Here is a 20,147-nt window from a genome sequence, read left to right on the forward strand (position 1 = left end):
ACTTACTATATCCAAATCTTTTGTTAAATTTGGTTCGTTAACATCCAAACTGAGATGTTCTGGTTTTTCTTGAACGCATTCTCTATCTACAGAACTATTTTTGCCCTAAAACAAGCATCATTAATTTACAAAATTGCAATTTTTGAATGTCGTGATAACACTTACCAGCTCCAAATCTTCGTTAGTATCTTCAATAGATTGATTTGAGATGAAATTCTCAGTGAATTCTTCTTTACTACACTCTTCTGTCTCAATAAATTCGTATGAAGTCTAAAGAATAATAACAAATATTTAAAACGCCTTTTAAAAAATACATACATAATATATTCTAAATTTACCATAATCGAGTTTATAGTATTATCCTGTTCGATGCCCTGATCTAAAAAAATACGATTTTCCGGTTCGGTTTGAAATTCTAAAGGTAGGGTTTCCTAAAAGAAAAAAATCCAATTAAAAATTTAAAATGGCGCGGCATAATAAGGGTAAACGCATATAAAAACAAAAAATCCAGTGCTTACCTTGTGTAAGGTAGATCTTGCTACACCTACCATTCTGCGAGCTCTTTCAGACATCACCGACGATTTTCTAAGGAAAAAGAAATATCACAACCTAATATTTAGTTCTAGATGGGCCTAACTCGAAATGCTAAGAAGTATACATTTTCATAATTTAAATCAAAAGAGCACTAAGACCTAATGCGCTTTTCAAAATTGACAAAGTCTAAACAAAGTCAGTAAAAAAAAGGCACATTTCGAGATAATCATATAAATGTACTTATAATTTCAGTAATAAAAGGGCATTAACCTAAATACCTCTTTATAATTGCACCACTTTTAAATATAAAAAAGCACTAACTAAAAATAGGCCCCTATCACACTAAAAATTAAATGATTATTTACCTGACAAAGACACAATCACAAACACGCCGACAAGAAACACAACCTGTTCACTATAGTGTTGGCATGATACTGAATGGTGGCCGTTTAGTTCTAAAAAAGCGCGCGTCATCCATCAGTACTAAAAAGGCTGATATAGGTTTCTACACTTAAAAAAGTACGTTTTATGCGTAAGTCGGTTAGCAACCGATAGAGGGCAGTATTTTAGGCCCCTTTATGAATAAAACTGAAAAACCGTAATTTTTGAGTTATGCCCCTTTATAACTAAGGGTGCGACTTGTTTGGAAACTGTGTTGAACTTGTTAACTGATTTTTACAAAATGGCAAATTAATCACGAAGGCAAACTAAAGACAATTGAAGAAGAACAGGAAACACGAAACAGGAAGTTTAATTACGTCTTTATTTTTATTGGACCAGAATATTTGAAATTAAAGTGGCGGTAATTTTTGGTGCGACCGGTGCGCCTCTAGCGGGATAAGAAACTATAAAAGCTGCCCCCAGAGTGGACAGGTCATGGCATAACCAACATGAGATACAGGCCAGAGACATCGATTTGTGACGTCACCGCACTAGTCGGGCCTTTGTATTGTGCCATATGGTACTGCATATAGTTTTTGCATAAATAATAGTATTTATTGATAGTCTTGCCAGATATAAATATGAAAAATATTATACAGAAAGGTATTAAAAAATAACATTAACTTTTTATCGCGTTAAAGTAATTGAATAGCATTAAAATTTAGATCTAAAGCACGAATATTAATATGAAATAAACTACAGCATAAGATGAACAATATAAAATCTAGATAATAAAAAGCGTGTCCTAAAATTGCGTTAGCGAGTATTTAGCAACTAGTAATAATCTACCTTGTGATAAAAAGTTTCCAAATATTAAAAAATTTGAAAAATATACGTTTATCGACAAGTTAAGAAAATGTATTGTATATGATAACGGCAGAATACATTTTAAAGTTTAATTAAAAATAATTGTAAAAATTTGCCTAACATATTTAAAAAAATGTGGATATCAGGTAGAATCAACTATTATCATTAAGTAATTTGTAGTTCGTTGTTCATCAAGTAACAGTCTCCATAAATCGTAAATAAAAAGATAGCTATTATTTTTTATATAAAATACTGAAATAAAGTACAATTCATTTAATTTCTTTAAAATGTATTGCCATTTCATTTTCAAAATGTTAAAATTTTTCTAGCTTTAGAAGATTTACTTGTATGTTGTTCATTATTAATAATTTTTGAATAATTATTTAAAAATATATTACTCAGAATATGGCACATTTTCGTTACTAAATTAAGCAGTGTTTTATTACAAAGTACACACTTTTCAGTCAAATTATCTGCTATCATATTTTGAATATTGCTAAGTAGTAAATCTTTTAAAATTGTTCTATGATTATCTGAATTTAAAAAATGAGATTCATATATATCTGAAAGAAGTGTAACAAGTTTATAAGCTTGAATAGTAATTTCGAAAATTAATTCTGATGGTGTTGTTAAACCTCCTCTAGTTAATATGTTACGGTTATATATTTTAAAGGGGAGTTAATTTTCTTATATTTATTTTAATCATACATCTTGACAAAATGGCGAATGTGGGGATTTATTATTTTTATTATTTTTATTTATAACCTTGAAGATATGACACGTTAATAAAATATAACAATACATTTCTTAATACATATTAATTATTTATTTATTTTCTATTTACAAGTAAAGTAAATGTGCGTTAACTCTAAATCATAATTTAACTTCATATTGTTGTATTTTTGGCCAAATGTAATATTTTGTAAATGATATCTTTGATTCGATCTTGAGGTATTATTCTTCAGGTTAGGGAAGGGTAAATGCATCGTGTAAAGACTTCTTATTTATCTAAAATAACGTTAATTAAAGTTATATTAATAATAACCACTTTATATACTTACTTTTGGTATTTGTTTACTTCTGTTCAGGTGAAAATATTCATTGTATTTTGTTAGCTGTTTGGTTGCTACAAAGGGAAATCATATTATATTAATTATATTATAAGAAACGATGTACATACCTTTTAATAACAATAATGCCTTCAATAATTATTATTAATAGATAATCTGATTGTGATTTTTGTTATGATTAATTTATTTGTGGTTAAGGCAAATTCAATCAAATCGTCAACGCGGGTAACGGTGTTGCCAGCTTCTTGAAGTTTTCTTAAATCATATTTCACCTCATTCATATTTACTCTCTAAATAATTAATTTTAGCATTTAACTTATTTTAATGCTTTTATTTATTAATGATCTTAAACTATCATCAATTGTATCTATTTGTAATTGCATTTAACTTATTATTATTGTTTGATTTATTATTAATTTTCTTTGATTATCGGATTAATCCTGGCAACATTGGTACTTAACTGGTTGCGGAAGTACCTAGGGATTTTATAGCTAAATTTATATCAGGAGGGGGTTTCGATATTAAAAATTCCAAGCGCCCACCTGTCTGGTGATTTCCTTTCTTTTCTTTTCGGCACGCTGGCAGTGAAGTCACGTTTTGAGTTGAAAAATCCTTTCATTTGATTTTGGGAAAGGTTAATAATTCTCTACGTTTAATTGATATTAGTTATATCATACGGCTACGGCTGGATTGAGACGAAACTAAAAGCGTTGCATCTTTTGTATTATTTCCAAGGAAATCGCCCACAGTAGTTTGGGTAAGTTAATTTTGGATTTTTAATTATCACGTGGGACAAATTTTTATTGGGTTAATTTTAAATTAGGCACCTTGGTTTGGTTTTTCTTTTTACGCACCGACTTGATTCCACGAGGGTTTTCACGACTGGCTAGCGAGGTTCCTGTTCAAACCAATTGATCAGCTAAGGGGAAGCCACGTGGTTAGGCCTTCTGGTTGTGCGGCAGATCCTGGCGTAGGGGATTTTTTTGGGACCCTTACGAATAAAAGCCAAGTACCAAACTCTTTATTAGCTCCCTCTCGTTCCTGCGTACTTAATAAATATTGTACCTATTTTTTTGTTGCTTCTGATTAGTTTAGTTAAAGACCATTTATTTAGTCATTATAAGTATCATTTATATCGTGGGTACCCCGTTTTTCATTTATATTAAATTTTAGTAGAGTAGGTAATTTTTTGTCTATGTTACACTAACTGGTGACCAGTATTACCAATTGTTGCAGATATTTAATTTATAATATAGTCATTTTAATTTCCCTATATTATTGTAATAATTATTTAAACCATTTTAAATTGTATTGTTTCAAATGATGAGCTACCCTACTCTGAATAAACGTCTGTCTTGTTAATCTGTGTTTTATTGTGTGATTACATTGAACTAAAATTTTGTGTTTTATATAGGTACAATTTTAAACCCACCTCCCAAACGGGAAGGTAGCAAATAATTGCAAATATTCACTAATTTTGACGGATTCTTCTGCAAAATCAATATAAAAATCAGAATCTAAACTTATAATGGGCACACAGTTTTTACAGCTATTAGTGAATTTTATTAGAGAATGTGTTCAATATCCTGATATATAAAACAAAGATATGTATTCATTCTCTGTCAAAGATACTTCTTCTGATAATTCGAAAATATTTAAAAAAATGGAAAGATCTGTTGAATTGGATATTTCTGTATCCTTGTTATCATCCAAAGAAAAATCTTTTAAGGTAAACACTCCAAATTTCGGAGATTTTAGTTTCATTAAACTCAAAACTTTCAATTTTTTCTCAGATTCTAATACTTGAGTTACAGAATACATGATAGTTCGATCCACTTAACTGCCTGTATTTGGAAAATCTACCCTCTAGTTTGTCTGTTTGAAATTTTCCTAGCAATAAATATTTAATATTTGGAAAAGTGTTAAATAAATAACCTATTAGTTGGATTAATTTTAAAGTAATATGCTTTAAAGAATGAAAAGTATCTTGGGTTAATTTTCCACTAAAGTGTTCAGAAGAACCTCTAAGGTCATTAGTGTTAATATTTTGCCAAGCGTCTAAAAAATCAATTAATTTTGATAAATATTTAACACTCTCATATGTAGGACTATTTATAAGTGATCTATGGGGATCACGAAGATGTAAACCTGCTGCTAGAGTTCGAACGTTGACAATTTTCCACCAAGTGAGAATAATTTTCATAAACTCAGCTGTACCAACAATTTGGGAGGAGTTAATATCTAAAGCCGATATGTTTTTTTCATCAAAAAGCTTAACAGCAAGAAGAACATTTTGACGCTCTAAAGTAGAGGGATATAATACTTTTCTTGAAAGTGCAGGTGCTAGTTTAACTATGGTGTTAGATTCAGACGAATGAAGATCCTTTAAATCTGACAAATTTGCATGCAAGATTAAATTAACATCATCAATATGGGGAAATATGAAAGTCTGTCTGGAATATTTTTGATTTAATCATTTGTTACGAATGGACTTAAACAGATGAACCGTATCAAATAAAAGAAAAAATTTCTCATCTGGCTTAAATGGGTTAATGATAGAACTACTTATATTATGCTGAAAAGATGAAGAATTTCCTACAGAATGATCAACACTAAGAAGCATATACATAGATCTATTCATTCGATGATTATCTCCAATTAAGCTAACAACGGTGTAACCTACTTCTGATAATATTTTGATCACATTCAGAATTATTATATTTTTAAGAAAATTTGAAGAACTTTGTTTGACAGGGTATAAGGCAACGACATCTTCATTTTTAGAAAAAAGTGAAGTAAGCATAACAGCTTGAATTTTATTTGCTACATGATGTTCCTCAGAATGACCAAGTACAACCGACCGATCTTTTCCGAAATCTTTACACACTAAGCATTGCTCCTTTTCTTTCGAATGCACATCCATGTTGACCATGTCGTCCAGTTCATCATCATCAACTAGACACTTCTCATCAATTTCGTCGTCTTCGGAACTATCTGCATCTAATTCCATATTTCTTTTATGTTTTTTTTGCTTACCGCAGCTTTCTACTTCATATTTTTACTCTTACCTTGTCGAGCAGATTTAGCTTTATTTACTTGTTGTACTTTCTCTTCTAGAATGAATTTTAATGGGGTGGCAGTTAAGATCTCCGACTTTCCCTTTTACTTTTTTTAGTTTTTCCTTTCCCAGAATATGACGGCAATGGCGATAGCTCGGCAATTGATTTTCCTTTAATACGCGAGTGATGAGAAATTGACAGGCCAGAAGTTGACGGGACAGATGTTAGTAGACCAGAAGTTGACGGGGCAGAATCAATCTCATTTGTAGAGTCCAAATCATCACATATAGTAGGTAGATATTGGCTAGCAGCTTCAAAATCCACTTTTGTAAATTTATCCGGATTAAAGGGATAGATTCCAGTTGAGTTAAAACAAAGCTGATATAGCCTTTTCCATAGTCGCAATTTTAACGTAGGCATTATTAAACATTTCTGCCAAATCGGCGAAAGTTATTTTTTCTTGCTTGCCAGTTTTTCAAAAAAGATCACACTTCTTATTGAACGCGCACTTAAATGGTCCAATAAATGAGGTATCGAGTGGCTGCAAGCGATGGGAGGTGTGTGGTGGTATTGATAACATTACGATTCCATTACCTTTACAATAATTATAAATCGGAAGAGATATATGGCTATAATAGTTGTCAAGCAACAACAAAACAGGGTTTTCTAGATTTGAATTTACATGAAATTTAAAATGCTCTAACCACTGAAGGAAACATTTCTCATTGCTCCAACTATTATCGGCAACTGCATATATCCCCTCAACTGGTCCATGTTTCGTCAATGTCGGCGACATTCGTTTTCTGGGAAATATCAGAAGTGGTGGAATAAAGCTCCCAGAAGCACTCATTGCGCATATGGCAGTGACATTCTTTCCACGTTCCCAAGAAATTTTTGATCCGAATTGTTTAACGCCTTTGGGTTGCTTAGTAGGCTTCTGTAAAGTTGAGATCCTAGTCTCGTCAACGTTAAATATTCTGCTTAAAAGTCTGCTCTTAGCTCTACTCCATTAATAATATCGTTACACTTATAGAAGAACGACACAACTCATAATTCAATAATGTTCAAAAGATTAGTGTTTGATTTACTGTCTTATACTGTTTATTATTTTATTATATTCCAGACAAAGTAAATGCTTTTATTATAGTTTAATGCTACAATGTATTGTGTAGTTAACTGGTAATATGAGATTTACTCTTGGATTGTCAAATTTATGATTGACAACTAAATGTGTCTTTCTTCTCTAAAAAAAAATATGATTTTCTTTTCGTGACTTTTTCGTCACATTTTAGAGTTGTGACGTTCTGTAAAAAATATTTATATTGTTTTAATAATGTGACACTAAAATAAAGTTGAAATACACAATAAAAAATGTTTTTTCTTTATTTAAGAAAGTACAAAAATATTAATAACAAGATACAAACAGTAAATGGCATTTACAGGTTGTAATAAAAATCTGCATAATATGATGGAATGCCTGCATTTTTTACAAAATCTTGAAGATCTGACCGTTTACGTTCACTAATTTTTATTTTAGATTTGTATGGAGGTTCAAGTGTCAATGATATGTTACTCTTGCCGCGAACTTTTTTGACAGTCATTTCTAAAAAGTCTGCCTGACAGTACGACGTTTTATAAAAAACTGTAAATGGATTATTTTTTCAATTTTTATAATTCTGAGGTCGCTTAAATTTTCGCCTCCCACGAAATTTTCGGACTTTCGGTTCATCGGTTCGGAGCCGACATACGATACGATAACCGAAAACTGACAGCTGCTGACTGAGAGCACAGCCCGTAGCGTAGTGTTTTGATTTTTGGTTTTTGTATTGTTTGATTTGAAAGTGCTTTATATGACTTTATTGGGCATCGCTATATAGGATGGTCATTAACGATGTTTTCTTTTACACATGTATTCAAAAAAGACATATTTTATAACCTGTTAGCAGGTATAAAATGTCAAACTTACTTCTTTTGAAGAAGGAAAGGAAAAGTACCAATAGCTAGAAGCGCAATTCTTGTTTTTTTTAATGTCGCTTTTTGATTATTGTGCTTTATCACCAGTACGTTACAAAAAATCAAAAATCATAAAGAAATACACTAAATAAAGCGCATGTAATGATACATTAAAAAAAGGATCCTGTTAAAAAGCGCTTCTAAAGTTAAAAGAGGATGTTGAATACAGTTGTAATTAAAAATTAAAAAAGAGTACATAAAAATGGCAGCCAAAATGTGATGAAAATGTCTATGCAAAATAATAAAAGTTATTTTATAATTTTTGTCATTTTTCGTTTTCTTACTTTTGACATTTCTGCAATGTTTCTATTGAGAACTCTCATCTTAAAAAACATTTTACACCTGAAAAAAGTTTTTTCGCTTCATCACACACATCTACCCCTTCTGCCAATGTATATAACTTTTGTAAATAATTTTTTCTATTTTAAGAGCATTTTCATTAAATTTATTAAAAATATGGTCCAGCTCATTGCACTTAACAAGGAAATCTTCAGTTGGTTTTTGTAGACCACCTTCAGACAAATGATTAACCCAAGAGAAGGAAGCTTCATTAGGGTTGGATATGTAACCAAGCTTCTCCTTTTTCCTTAATTTAAATGCGATGTAACCAGCCAAATTCTCCAAACCATCCTATTCAAGTTCTTCTAAGCTTTTATTGGCAATTTCAACTTCTTGATCTATTTCTTTATTATCTACATCGTCGTCGTATTTGGACAAAAAGTCCAATGAATTAAAAATTTCTCCAGTAACCACCTAGAATTTTATTACATTTATTAATATAATTTATATTTTTTTTCTGCCATTCTATACCGTTAGGTCTGAATTATGGACTTCAATTAGAACAGAGTCTAGTGCACTAGTGCTTGGTTGGATTTCCTGTTGTATGTTGGGAGAATCAGATATAATATGGTCATTTCTGCCCACCAAATAATTCCGCAACCTATATTTAAATTGAAGAGCACTTGGATGATCATGTAAACCTCCAATAGCTTTCATTATAGAGAAAAAACCTTCCAGAGGGTCTTGATTTAGGTTATAGTTTAATAAATATTTGATGTTAAAATCCTGTTTTAGGTCTACAAATATTTTTTTTAATGATTCAATGCTCACAAGAATTCCTTTTTGAAGGGGCAGTAGATATTTAGATCCAAGTTTTCTCATATTTTTTGTCAAATTCTCCATTTTTTCTAATATGGAATTTTGTTCTGTTAAAGCCAAACCATAAGCTACAATACATTTTATTAGGGTTAAAATAACATAAATATAAATATCAAACCTTTAACTCGATCTCTTGAATCAGAATGTGGAATCTGACATTTAAATACGTCAAACCATTGGCAAACAAAAAACAAATTGGCCTAAATAAAATTTAAATAAATTTTACAGAGTGTTTCATCATACTTTACCCTTTCTCTTTTTTTCTATCTGAAGAAGTTTTTACGAAAAAGTTTTGTTTTTTTTAACAAAAAAAAATTAAAAAATGTTTATTTTGTTTATATCAACTATAATATATGTATATATTTTTAAATGAAACTATATTATTGGTATTGGGCAATGAGTGGCGAAGTATGGGAATCACCCTGCATAACATCTTTTACAGTTAATAAAGTTGGATTAAGCTTATGTGCAATGTTAAGGTCCAAGTTTTGGGTATGTTGTAATAAATCCCAAATTGGCTTGGAACTTATTACTTTTCCATCAATGATAAATCCACTGTCGAGAAAATGGTTTCTTAAGAGCTTTATTAAATGTGGTATGTCTGCAAAAACATAAACTGGTTTGTGGCTGACTGGATTTTCAAAAAATGTGTTTTCTTCAGAAATATTTAATGAATTACAAAGGCCTCTATTGCCTCCACCCAAATCGCAATTAACTGCATATACAGGGTAGCCAATATTTTCTAATTTGGTTATTATTTTAAAAAGAAGATTTTTGGTCATTTTTCGGTCGTAATCCTAAAAAATAGGCTGCTTCCAATTATTACATATTCCTCGAGCCATAACCACCTGTACATAATTGCTGGGAGCCATTGTGGCATCATTTTTCTTATCATACTCATAGATGCTCTGAATTTTCATTTCGTCAAAAAGCAAAACACAAGATCTCTCCATTTCGGAGAGAGTTGTGTTTTGCGTTTTCATGAGGTTTAAAACAATGTCTAAAATACCTGCAAATAAAATATCAAATAATAATGTAATAATTATAAAAGCCTTTTAAAACAACTAACCTGGCTGTATGTTTACTTTGCTAGCCCACTTTCGTAAAGTTGAAATTGCTGGCAATGGATATCCCCGTTTTCTCAATAAACGATGAGATCGGGCTGCTCCTGCATATAGAGAAATTGCCGATGTGATATCCTCAATTGTCCAATGTATCTGTTTCTGATTTTTTAACTTACGAAGTTGTCCCTTCGTAAACATTTTTTCTACTAAGCTGGCCTCTTGTTTTACATTTTCAAGATGTTGTTTTAACTCTGAATTCTCTTTTTGCAGAGCACTTATGATCTTTAAGAGTTCAGAGTCAGGCTTAGACTCTTCTTGTAAACTAAAATGTAACTTGTATGTAATTTTACTAGATTACTAAAAAGTAAATTTGTTTTATTGGCCAAATATATCTTTTAAAGATACCACCATACCTTTTAAAGGTGTGATTGATTATGTCTATTGATAGTCTCTAAATAATAGTTAGAATTATTATAATTATGATATATTTAATGCACAAATTATATAAAAAAAATTAAGCAAACCTTGTTTGTGTAGCAATATCTTTATTTTGGGCCTCTAACATTTCTATTGTACTATTATTGACATCATTATCATTATTACCTTCACCCGAGCCTTCACCAGTGTTAGTTAAACCATGCTGACTACAAATCAACATAAAAATAAACTACATACCCACACAACCCATAAATTACTTTCTAACATTTTACCAAAAAACACAATATTTATCACAAAATTCACAATGCATAACTACTAAACTACCCACTACTACCATTGTTTTTATAATAATATTAAATATATTCAATGTAAATACAATGGTACTACTTTAGAAAATATATTGTAATTCTTACCTGTCGATTTGTAAAGTTTTAATTAAATTTCTTTTGTTGACTCTAACTTCCCGGTCCTTTTGTTTGGGGATATTTTGGGGGCAAATTGGCAAATTAACACTGGGGACAGCATCTTATTTCAGCTTCCATTTATTTACCGGCAGCTGTAAAAGTTTTTCTTTTGCACGATAATCATCATCAGAAAAATGCTCTGAACATATTCTAGCAAATTTTACATTAAAAGGTTTTTTTTGGAAACACTTTTATACCCAACACTTCCTGATTTCTTTTGAAGAAGGGAAGGAAAAGTACCGACAGCTAGAAACTCAATCCTTGGTCTTTTTATTGTTGTTAGTACAACCCCCCACTGCACAGTACACCATCGCTTTTTAATTGTGTTTTATCACCAATAAATCACAAAAAATCAAAAATCATAAAGAAATACACTAAATAAAGTACATTAATGACACAACCACAAAAATTACATGCATTACCCGCGCAAACAGCTCAGAATTTGTCACGGGCTGACGTCACCGGAGGAAAAGAGATGGAAGATCCCATGCGCGTGAGCTTATCTTCCCAGTCCTAGTATCATGTGTTGTTTATTACGTCCGCTTATTATTACATATTATAAAAAATTGAGTATAAAAAGACATGTGATTCATAGTTCCTCATTATTTTCCAGGTCGCTGTTCATATCACTATCACTGTCACTCTCGTCTGTTTCGCTATTATCTCCCACGTTAATTTATTATCGGTTCTATTTTTTCCATATAATCTGTCTCCCAGAATTTTTGTTCAATTTTCAAAACTTTATTGCAAAATTTTTCCCAATCAGCTGGAGTAACTGATGCAATGGCTTGGTCTGAAACCTCTCTCAGTTTTGTAATGCTAAAATCCCCTGATGTATTGCGTTCTATAATGTATCTCTTGATTTGAGACCAAGCCAACTCGATTGGATTCAACTCACACATATAGGGCGGGATTCTAAGGGGAATATGACCGTGATTCTTAATGATGTTGTCAATTACGTAATTTTTCTCGTCAGTCGGTGGTTTATGCAATTGAATAAGTTCGAACAACGCAAATTTTCTCGCAGTTGGGTCATGTGCAATACCTAAAAATTTAGTTCTTTCCTATTTTATCAGGTTGGATAATAATTTATATGCCAAGAATCTTTAATTTTACCGAGCATAGTTGATAGTTTAAAAAAAAAACGATTATTGACATACATTTTCATAAACCTTCAATCTACTGCTTTGCTGCCTAATTTAAGTAGCAGTTATTCAAAGCGTTTTTTATTTTGTTAAAATGTTAAAATTACTTTAATTTATTTTTGTAAATAACCTTTATTGGATAACCAGGTAACCGTGTCGTTCTTTAAAGAAGATTTGGTAGGTACTTTATACTCTTGCACCGAATGGTAGGGGGCATTGTGTCTAAAACAATTATGCTATTTGGGGGAATGTTTGGAAGTAGTTTTTCCATTAGCCATTTAGTAAAATTATCCCTATTCATCTGCCTATGATAATCACCGGAATTCTGCCCTGCCTTAAAAATTAGGGCAGCGCTTTCTACGAAGCCGCTGCTTGAACCGGCATGGACCACTATAAATCGACCTGTAAGATATAGAAGAAGGCAATACATGGAAAAGTACGATTAATTAAACTCTACCTGTGGAACTTATACCACTTGTTACCCCAAAAACTTCTGCACTTCGCCAGCAGTTTTAGTTAAGTCGTTATCGACCCAAGTTTCATCAATATAAATGATGTTACGATCCTCTGAGCGATATTTTGTAATGGAGTGGATGTATTTATACCTCCAATGCAAAACATTTGGCTTTTCCACCAAGAGTTTCCGTTTATTTTGGCATTTGCGCCAACAGAATCCGTTGGATTTTAGAAGGCGCCATAAAGTTTCTCTTGAAAAGGGGAAATTAATTTCGGCTCGCAATTTTCGCAAAATTTTCCTTAAGGTAGGTACTTGTTTCAATTCCAAGTAAAATTTTTCGATGATGCGTCTAACTATACTAAAATCAAACTCGTCACATCTTTAGAAACTCATCACTACCTTAGAAACGCGAATTCTTTTTTTATCTGGGGAGGATAATAATTGTTCAGGATTACTACCTTACCGCTTAACATCTTCTTTATGAATTCTCCTTACAGTGCTAACACTAACGCCAGTATACATTGACACTGTATCTAGTTTTTGCTTTAGAGGCAACTTAAAAGAATTGTTTCGAGATTCTTCATCGCAAACTCTGTAAACATTTGCAATTACCTCGCGCTTGGCTATGGAAAGTTTTGTTGGAAATATACTTATTCGTAGCCATAACACAAACTGATAATAATTAATCTAATTAGTTAATCACGATACATACACACTATGCCACTGGTAAAGTGGTAAAACAATTGGACCGCGTTATGCATATCATGACCAAGCGCCATTTTTAGTTTTATGCTTTCCCAAGCGACTTTAAGTTTTATGCTTTCCAAAAAAAAATCTATTTATTCGATCGCGTCCATTTTTTATATGGACATTAAATGTATTTAAATGAAATTAGTTCCAAAGTTTTGTGATGATAAAATAAAAAATTTAGGTTTTGTGACCAAAAACGCCGCTTGGTCGCTTTTTGCTTTATATGCATTCCTGTATATATGAGTTTTACATACTTTGACCAAACGCCATTTTTGGTGCCTTAGTCAAGTTATCCTAAATTCGAAATACATGTTTAGTTTTGCATACTTTGTCTAAACGCCAAATCTGGCGCTTAGTCAAGTAATGCTAAATTCGTGAATTCGGATTAGGTATATTTTTAGGAGGTAATATTTGCAATTTTTTTTATTGATAAAAATGATACAATAGGGTTTGAACAAAAACTTGAGTTAAAAACAAAAACAACAAATTCTACATTTTACTAATTATGATAACAAATGTATTACAACTATTTCTTCTGTATATCCCTAAATATCTTCATCTTGATTTGTGTCAAAATCTAGTGGACCGATGAATCCATCTAAATCATCTTCAATATTACCATTTCCTACCAGATTTTATAAAAAATCTTTTGGAATAAAAGTCATTAAAAATTCTAAATCTTCAAGCTTCTTCTCAGGAACAGTCTGGAACAGGTTTGCCATTAGGCCAGAGTTGTTCAAGGCATGTATTGAATTTCGGTACTGATAAGGGAGAACGCTTTCCCCGCTTTTTCGATAAGTCGATTTCTTGTGCGCTACTTGCAGTCATTTTTTATAAATATTTTGCATGGTCGTTCTTTCTGAATTTCAATCTCTCTAATGTTCAACCAATCAATTTTTTTATTTTCAATATCTGTTTTTCTATTCACGATAAGTTTTTCTGAAACAGCAGTACCAAAAAATTCTTCCTTGTTCATTCTGTGAATAATAACAGGGTTTTTCTTTCTGCATGCTTTCATAATGTTGCGCATTCGATATCACCAAAATCGTTATCGTTAGGGAGAAAACTGTGTCCCGAAACCAAAAAACGCATGGTAATTTTGTGCAAAAAAGGATGAGTTTCCAAAATAGCTTTTAACATTAAAACTACTTTAATATTTCTGTTTTGGCCGCCGCAGCTATCGGACCAAAGAATAAGGTATTTACAGGTCTGCATATCCTGATTCTCCTTGATATGCCTGTATAAGCACGAAGAAACTTCTTGAGCATCGGATTCAATATGCCTGGGTTTTAATTTATGGGGTCGAATCAAGAACGAACATGGATAAATAATAATTAAATGTTATTAAAATGAAATTAAAATATATGTTTTGATATTTTGAAGTAACTAGTTTATCTCTTTTTGTTTCCTAGCCTACTACTATAATTTTTAGACCATATAATCCCAAGCGGCAGCCTAACATGATTTGTTCTCTTAATATCTCCGGTTAGAGAGAAGAAAAAGTTGCGGTTTGCGCTGATATTTTGGAAATTTTGTGCTCTATTTAACCGTGCAAAGAGTAATATAGCCTCCTATTTACATTTTTTACGCAAAAGCGCAATATCTGTTATCAACAACAATATCTGTTATCAAGCGCAATATCTATTATCAAACAGCGCCCTCTAGCTACCAGGAAAAAAATTGTGGAAACAAAATTTATACTGGAGATCATTAAGAAAGAAAGGCTCTTTTAAACGAGCCCTAGTTTGTTTAAATCGCGTAATCTAAATCAGAGTTATCCTTATTTTAATAAAAGCAAGTTTAACCTTGCCCCACCACTTTATTTCATGAGATAGAGCAAAATACTTTATTTAAAAAAAAAATATAAATTTCTCGATGATTACAATAGTAATATTTAAAATACCTGTTAACCTGCGTATTTTTGAGAAAAACCTTGTTTTCTGATTATCTATTAGAGAAACGCCCCTAGCGGGCATTTTTCGAACTTGAAAATAATTTCCAGCGATTTCAAAATAAGATTTACTTATTAGAATTTTTTTCCAAAAGTTATACGATAAGTAGTTTCTGAGATACAGCCGGCGTCCATTCTTAGTTGGCCACCCGGTACTTTACCTTACTAGATATTTCTCTGGTACGTTTAACCATTAATGCTGTTCTTTGCATCATTTTTAACAAGAAGCACAAAAAACTACAATCATTGAACCGTTATGGCCTAATACTGGCAGTCCAATACTGGCTGCTTACTGTTAAACTGACGAGTCCATGAAAACCATTAAGCACGACATGACCAAGCGACAGAATAACAGCTAAAATTGGCGGTTAGTCATGTTTTGCTTAACTCTCGTATTGACATCTTTGTGTGATTTTTTACAACATAAACTTGGTCTGGTAATGCGTAATGAAAATAAGCCAATAGAGAATTTGGCGTTTAGCATTTTCAAACTTATTTTTTTAAATAAAGGTTTCTATAAGCCAATTATTTTTTTATAGATAGATTACACCTTTTGACACTAGATGGCGATAAAATCTCAAAATTCGTCAAATGGCGCTTGGTGATGTTATGCATAAAGACGGGTACGCATATGAGCACGAACGCGAATGAGGCAATCCGAGGCCGAACCATTTGCCTCGGATTCGGTTCGGCCTCGGGAAGAAATATATTTTTGGGTGACCTGAATAGTGGACGCACGAGGCGTTGCCTTGTACGGAATCGATCCATAAATGTGGTGAGCATTTTCTTGTGTAGTAGTAGTAGGTAGTGCATAAATATGGCTGATTCAGATTCTGATGACGCTGAACGTGCTGCGTATTTTATAATTTTAAGTAGTTTATTAAAAAAGAAAAAGGAGAAAAAACCAAAACGATGCGATGGTCGTCGCAATTATATCTGAACAGAAAAAGACAACTAACTGAAAATAGCACCGGTTTAATACGTGTCACGCAGTGTGAGTGCACATTTGAGACGCAGTCTGTGCTATAGTTGATGTGATGGTAGAGTTTAAACTTATTTAAATAATTGTTTTTATCATGGATTTGTTCCTGGGCAGTTCCGAATCAGATTCTGATGCAGAATTTGAAGAAATAGTTTTGTTATACAGCCCATCAAAGAGAAAAAAATCATTTTGGAAGAGCAATTATATGAAAAAGAGAAGTACTCATGGGGAATTTGCGCTAGTGTCCGAATTTTCTAACCCTATTTTTTCAAACTATTTTCTGTTAAGCAGAGAGAAATTTGATGAAGTGCATCATATTATAGAAAACAGTATTCATTCAGATGGTTGTAACGCCCAAAAACCAACATTAAGTAAAGAAAAACTAGCGATTTGTTTAAGGTAAGTAATATTTTAATTCATTTTACATTTTAATGCGAAAGTTAACAAAGGTTATTTAAATATGTATGTTGTATGTACGGTGAAAAGTTACTAAAAAAATGTCCAATATCATTGGAAGTAACGGCTTGAACAGGTGTTGCTCTAACAGGCAAGTAAGAGCTACCGGTTGTAGCTGGCTGATTATTCCTGCTAGCTAATTGTAAATTAACATAATCGGTATTCGTGGGTGACAAAAGAGGTGTTGTGGTAATGGATAAACAGGAGTCGTCGGTAATAGGAGTTTGGTTTGGGAGGATTACAATTGTGATGTTGGTTACTCAGAGAACTTGAAGGTGTTAATGGTACAAATAAGTGAGGTACAAATAAGTGAGATGAATGGATTTGTGGAATATGCGAGTAACCATGTGTATTTGGATAAGCTCCTTGCTGAGGGTTTTGTTGATTCGAATTCGGAATTGTTAGGTATTTAGCCCCCACTTGCGACACAGCCGCGAACACATTTTTTCGGCCATATGTTGGTAATAACGGGGCATGTTTTTGTTTATGGTACATGGACATAAAAAAATGGTAAAGATGATCATCTAAAGGCTTCTGCAATTCCACCATTTTGTTTCTTTCAACTGTTCTCTCTTCGGCTCTTTTTTGCCGAATCTTTTATTAAACCCTGTATATCTTCGCTTTTTTTAATTTTAGAAACAGATGGGGTTTTGTCTTTTGACAAATTTTCAGCAGATACCTTACGTTTGACACTTTTGTTTTGTTTTTCGTGATTTTGCTGCCCACTAGTACCAGAGATGACAAGCTCCACCACGTCATTTTCCACATTTTTAATTTGCTCGTTATCATTTGGAATGTCGCTTGTTATTTCTTCGCTCTCAAGATCTTCAGTTTCTACGGACTCCTGTGGTGGGTCATCATCCTCGCTATCTTGCTCCAAATTCCCTTCGCGTGGTGTGTTACCATATACTGGACTAAAAACTGTATCTGCTTTTGGAATTTCCATTGTTTTAAGGTAACGGCAGCAGCTCCGCTTTTTAGACTTTTTTTGTCTTCGTAATGCATCTCGATGGCAGTTACGTAGCTTTGCCCAAATGTTTTTTACCTCATTACCTCTAACAAAATTTATTTTTTAATAGTTTTACATTAAATTTATTTTTAAGGTTATAATATAATATGGTATATTTAAAAATCAGTTTCATAATTTTAACCTCTTTGCAGGTACTTACAGAACAGTTGCTAAAATAGTAAATGAAGTATCTGATGCAATATGGACCAATATGCAACCACTGTATTTGCCCAAACCGACTACTGAAGTGTGGCAAGCTATTTCATTGGATTTTGAAAAAAATGGCATTTCCCTCATTGCGTAGGAGCTATCGATGGGAAACATATAGCAACCACATTAAACAACCACCAAAAACTGGGACCTCTTACTACAGTTATTATAAACAACAGTTTTCCATTGTTTTAATGGCTGCTGTTGATGCAAATTATAAATTTACCGTACTTGATGTGGGGTTAATGGGGAGATTTAGCGATGGAAATATTTTCTCCCAGGCAAAAAATGATGAGACAAACCTTGGGTCTTCCACAATCTACTCATTTACTACAGACGAAGTGCCTTTTCCATACGTTTTTGTGGGCGATGAAGCCTTTCCGCTAACAGAAAATTTGATGCGACCGTATCCGAGGCGAAGTGTTACTGGTAATGAGCAAAATAAAATATTTAATTACAGACTGTCACGAGCCCGTCAATGTGTAGAATGTGGGGAAATTTTTTTTGGGGAGTAATTAAATAAAAACATGCTGAAAGAATATTATCTGGATTTAAGCTCCGAGTCAGATTCGGATACCGAGTTACAAACACTATTATTACTTTATCAGAAGTCAAGAAAAGTGAAATTAGGGAATAGCGAATATATGAAAAAAAGACGAACTCACGGGGAATTTGTATTGACAAGAAAATTGTCAAATGAACGATTTTTAAACTACTTCCGCCTTAATCGAAAAGAGTTTGAAGAAGTTTATAACATGATAAAACCTATTATTTACTCCGAAGGATGCAATGCTCAAACACCAATTGATAGCAAAGAAAAACTGGCAGTATTTTTGAGGTAAGTTTTGACCTTTTTGATAAAATTCGTAATACGTAACAAAGTTAATACTAGTAAATAGCACATAAAAACATAGATAGATATACGTGTGGTGTGGTCTTTTTAGTGTGCAACATAGGTATGGGGATTTTTTTTTATTAATTGCACTAACAAAATACCAATATTACCGAAAGTTGGGGCATGTTCGATAATCAAATTAGGTGCACTTAGAATAATATTGCAAGTCAATAACATTTTGATGAATTTTTTGAAATGAGGATTCTTCAATTATGTAATTTTTATATATTTTGCCCTATCCTCTATATCAAGTAGTATACATATACTACTTGACTTGCAAGCATTGTAAGTGCACCTAGTATGATTATCGAATATGCACCTACTTTCGGCAATATAAATATTTATAAAATATTAATAAGAATCCCATATGTTACACACTAAAATAGCCACATGGTATTTACTCCGTAAAGTTGTTAATATGAGAGACAAGCTCAGAAGGTTCACGGCGTAGAGCTATCGTTTCTCATTGCAAAGACCAGGCTACTAGTAACATAGCAAGTTGCCGGACGAATTTACGTTTACCCGATTTGCGTTCGTACTAGAGATTCAGTGCCGGCTAGTCGGCTGGTCAGGCAGTACGCAGTTGCAGTTGTGTTTGGACGGGTCGGTCGTGACACTAGGGATACGACGCGAGGAGTGCCGAGTATTTATTATTTTCATTTTAAGTTACTTAAGGTAACATTTAAAATAAAAATACTTAAATAGTTATTATTTGAGTGTGTTTACAAGCCAAAATTAAAAATAAATAAATTGTCTAATCCAGAAAAAAACTAAAATTTTACTCTAAATAAAAAAAAGTTATAACAAGTGTTTAAAAAGACCACCTTCTTGTGCTAGACAGAAGCCTGCGGTCGTAAAATCCCCGTATGACATTGGCTAACATATTAGGGCTAATAGTTTGGAAAGCCTCTCGTATTTTTACTTGAAGCTCATCAAGATTATTAGCCCTATTATGACCATACACTTTGGATTTTACATAACCCCACAAAAAGAAATCATTAGGAGAAAGATCTGGTGATCTAGCGGGCCATAAAATAGTTTCATATCCACTAATTAAACGGTTGGGAAAAGTATTGTTCAAATATTCTTGAACAATACGGGCATTGTGTGCAGGGCAACCATCTTGTTGAAACCAGACATTGTGGAATTTTTCTCCCAATAACTCACGAATTCTAGGGACAATCTGCTGCTGTAAGAAGTCCAAATACTTTGCAACAGTTAAATTACCCTCTATAAAAAATGGA

The sequence above is a fragment of the Sitophilus oryzae genome, unplaced genomic scaffold, assembly GCF_002938485.1.
Source record: "Sitophilus oryzae breed Bouriz unplaced genomic scaffold, Soryzae_2.0 scaffold_1582_pilon_pilon, whole genome shotgun sequence".
Lineage (NCBI taxonomy): Eukaryota > Metazoa > Arthropoda > Insecta > Coleoptera > Curculionidae > Sitophilus > Sitophilus oryzae.